The sequence below is a fragment of the Eulemur rufifrons genome, chromosome 8, assembly GCF_041146395.1.
Source record: "Eulemur rufifrons isolate Redbay chromosome 8, OSU_ERuf_1, whole genome shotgun sequence".
NCBI lineage: Eukaryota > Metazoa > Chordata > Mammalia > Primates > Lemuridae > Eulemur > Eulemur rufifrons.
In genome coordinates this window covers 98,350,914-98,355,171 of record NC_090990.1, presented here as the reverse complement: position 1 = coordinate 98,355,171, position 4,258 = coordinate 98,350,914, and the positions used below count along the sequence as shown (strand labels likewise).

The following is a 4,258-nucleotide window of genomic DNA, read 5'->3' as shown; positions in this document are numbered from 1 at the left end:
TTCTGGGAGGGAGATAAGAATCCAGAAATCACGGCACCAATGCCCGACTCCAGGATGTTCACAATCATCCCCCTTGGATGTGTTTTGGATTCTTTTACAGCAGGATTTGGAGGAGAGATCCAAGAAGCATGTCTGCCAGATAGGTTAAGAAAGATGAGAGATGCAGATGTGTGGCAGCCAGGGGAATGTTGCCTCTACTAATTACACACCATGTGTAAAGCAATGGGAAATGTTATTTCCTAGAATTCCCAAAGGTGCTGAAGGTTGTGAGGAAAATGGCAATAATGTGTGTGAGCAGGGAGGGTGAGCTACACCTCCCAGGGAACAGAGGGCAACTAAAATGAAAAAGGTCACAGGTCTAGACGGGGTGTGTGTGTGTGTGTGTGTGTGATCGGCAAGGGAGAGCCTCACAGTAGGGAGATGCCTAGAAGAGCAGAGAGGTACATAGGAGAGCCTAGTTGACCAAAGGAAAGAGGAGTTTGTGAAAAATACAGAGAGAAGGAGAAAGAAGGGTTTGTTCTGGACTCTCTGCCTGGCCAAGGAGAGAGACTGAAACCAGGGAATCTAAGATAGATTTCACTGTAAGGATAAATATCTCCTGGTCAAAAATTTGGAATGCTTTCAGTAGCATTTTTCTCCCAGACTACCATTTCTTTAAATGTGAGTTGGCCCAGATATTGGCTCAAAAAAGTAATATTCTGGTCACATTTTGTGTAGCTACCTCCTCCCCTGTGCCCCAAGGATTTACACTCTGAGCCAAGAGTTTTTCATGGGGTCACTTGACTACAGCAGGTGTGGTGAGCTGTGAAGATCTAACTTGGTGAACAGCATGATGCAGAAAACAAGCCCAATTTACAAGTTACAGCTAAGTCAATCTGACTGAGTTATGATTATGTACAACTGTTTCTGGGCTGCCTGCCATTACATAAGGATGGCCAACATGCTGTAGGGTAAACATTTATGGAGTACCTGCTGAATGTTCTGCACTGGGTTCTGCACAAGTACTCTGTCTTGTTCAGGCCTCAGATCAATGGGCCATGGTCTAGATTCAGAGCGTACCAGGTGCAAACTCCAGAGAAACTCCTGCTAAAAAGGAAGGTTAACAGAGTCACCATCATTCAAAGGTCCTTTCTGAGAACCTATGTGTCCTAATTCCAGCCCTTCCCTCTGCCTTCTGATTACAAAAGAGGTTTCTGGAAAAGTGTTCTGGGGGAAAGGATCACATTTTATGATGTTTTGCTGACTTAAAACCAAGGAGTTATTCTACAAGAATATAAGATACTTTCAGTCAGGCACTGAGTGGTTTTGGGGATCAAGTCTGGTGGCTTCGCAGATTATAACAGAGAACATGGTGGCCCAGAGGGAATGGACCCCGATGGTGTCATCGAGAGCAACTGGAATGAGATTGTTTATAACTTTGATGATATGAATTTAAAAGAGTCTGTTCTTTGGGGCATCTATGCTTATGGTTTTGAGAAGCCTTCAGCTATTCAGCAGAGAGCTATTATTCCTTGTATTAAAGATCCAAAAGGTAATTCTGGCACTTGGAGACTATATGGGAGCAACTTGTCATGCTTGCATTAGTGGAATGAATGTTCGAACTGAAATGCAAAAACTTCAGGCTGAAGCACCACATATTGTAGTTGGTATACCACGGAGAGTGTTTGATATATTAAACAGAAGGTACCTTTCTCCAAAATGGATCAAAATGTTTGTTTTGGATGAGCAGATGAAATGTTGAGCCAAGGGTTTAAGGATCAAATCTATGAGATTTTCCAAAAATTAAATACAAGTATTCAGGTTGTGTTGCTTTCTGCCACAATGCCAACTGATGTGTTGGAAGTGACCAAAAAATTCATGAGAGATCCAATTCAAATTCTAGTGAAAAAGGAAGAAGTGACCCTTGAAGGAATGAGTTTTATATTAATGTTGAAAGAAAGGAATGGAAGTTGGATATACTTTGTGACTTGTATGAGACTCTGACCATTACACAGGCTGTTACATTTCTCAATACAAGGCGCAAGGTGGACTGGCTCACTGAGAAAATGCACGCCAGAGACTTCATAGTGTCTGCTGTGCATGGTGACATGGACCAGAAGGAAAGAGATGTTATCATGAGGGAATTCCAATCAGGGTCAAGCCATGTTCTAATCACTACTGACTTATTGGCTCATGGGATTAATATGCAACAAGTGTCTTTGGTTATAAACCATGACCGACCTACCTACCAATCGTGAAAACTACATTCACAGAATTAGCAAAGGAGGTTGATTTGGAAGGAAAGGTGTGGCTATAAACTTTGTTACTGAAGAAGACAGGAGGATTCTTCATGACATTGAGACTTTCTACAATACTACAGTGGAGGAAATGCCCATGAGTGTGATTGACCTTATTTAATTCCTGGGATGAGATAGTTTTGAATGCTGTGCTCACTGTTGCTGAATAGGTAAGCGCTCACAATGTGCATTGTGCTTCTTTGGGAATATTTGAATCTTGTCTCAATGGCCATAACGGATCAGAAATACAGATTTTGATAGCAAAGTGACATTACTCATGAGCCCTTCTGAGGAAAGTCATTGGCTTTATCCTCTTTAGAGTTAGACAGTTGAGGTGGGTATAAAAGATGGGGGTCTGTAAAATCTTTCTTTCTTAGAAAATTATTTCCCAGTTCTGTAGAAATGGTTGTATTAGATGTTCTCTATCATTTAATAATATACTTGTGGCCTAAAAGATATAAGTGCTGTATAAAATCAGCCAATTATGTTAAACTAGTATATCTGCCTTTATTGTGTTTGTCATTAGCCTGAATAGAAAGGCCTTTAAAATTGATTTTTTGGCCGGGCATGGTGGCTCACGCCTGTAATCCTAGCACTCTGGGAAGCCGAGGCGGGTGGATCGCTTGAGGTCAGGAGTTCAAGACCAGCCTGAGCAAGAGTGAGACCCCGTCTCTACTAAAAATAGAAAGAAATTATCTGGCCAACTAAAATATATATATACAAAAAATTAGCCGGGCATGGTGGCACATGCCTGTAGTCCCAGCTACTCGGGAGGCTGAGGCAGTAGGATCGCTTAAGCCCAGGAGTTTGAGGTTGCTGTGAGCTAGGCTGACGCCACGGCACTCACTCTAGCCCAGGCAACAGAGTGAGACTCTGTCTCAAAAAAAAAAAAAAAAAAATTGATTTTTTTAGAAAGCATTTGAATTCATTTTGTTTGGTATTTCATTTATTCAATAAAGTATTTAATTAGTGCTAAGTGTGAATTGGACCCTGTTGCTAAGCCCCAGCAAGCAATTATATCCTAGGTAGGGTTAAATCCCCAGTAAAATTGCCATATTGCACATGTCTTAATGAAGTTTGAATGTTAAATAAATTGCATATTCACTTTATAAAAAAGAATATAAGATAGATGGACGTTCAGTATAATGTCTATAATTGGGAAGAAGTGGGAACAGTTAAATGTCCATCAATAGGGGACTGATTAAATATATCATCACATGTATACATGGTGATATATTCAGTAGAAATACTAAACTGTTCCTAAAGATTAGTGCTGCTTGTGGTAAAGAAGTTTACCCCACTGCTAAGGAACACAGGCACACTTGAGTTTTCCAACCTTTTTTAAGACACCCAATAACAATAAGGAAATGCAAAACCATAAAGAGGAAGAAGCATTGCTTGCTGTTCTAAGCAGTTCTAAAAGCCCTTGTTTATGAAATGGTCATGCACACAAGACAGCAAAACTGAGAAATGTATGAGAACAAATAAGAAACATTTTTTAAAAAGAGGCAGTGGTAGATCTCTGTAATGACAAAGAAATATACCCAAGATATAATATTTTGCTTAGCAATAAAAGCAAATGGTAACATAATATGTGAGAATAATCCCATTTGCTTAATAAAATTATGTATGGACTATCTTTAAATTTCAGCTGAAGCCCCAAAGCTGAAAACAGCAAGTAGTAAACACCCCTACATTCTAAAGGGAAATGCCAAATACAACTCATGGAATTTAGGAAAAGATGACAAAAGCTCACCCAGTTCCAACCCCACCCTATAAAGGAGACTACAAATTCACAGGGAAGTTTAAGTTACTCATACAAGGAGGGTCCTATGATGCTTTTCTTTCCCACCACTAGGAAGGAGGAGAAGTAGGGGGCTTCCTCCCAACACAAGTCAACAGAGAAAAGTTCCAAAAGAATAATTCACAAAGACTGGAAGTGCCTACAGGGAGAGAGACTGCACACTTGCTGAACTGCAGCG

General features: G+C 40.4%; 1 pseudogene; it reads left to right on the top strand.

Annotated features, from left to right (window-relative positions):
• Window positions 1-1,669: 1,669 nt before the first annotated feature.
• On the top strand, window positions 1,670-2,397 carry LOC138389892 (eukaryotic initiation factor 4A-II pseudogene; annotated as a pseudogene).
• The last annotated feature ends 1,861 nt before the right edge of the window (window positions 2,398-4,258 follow it).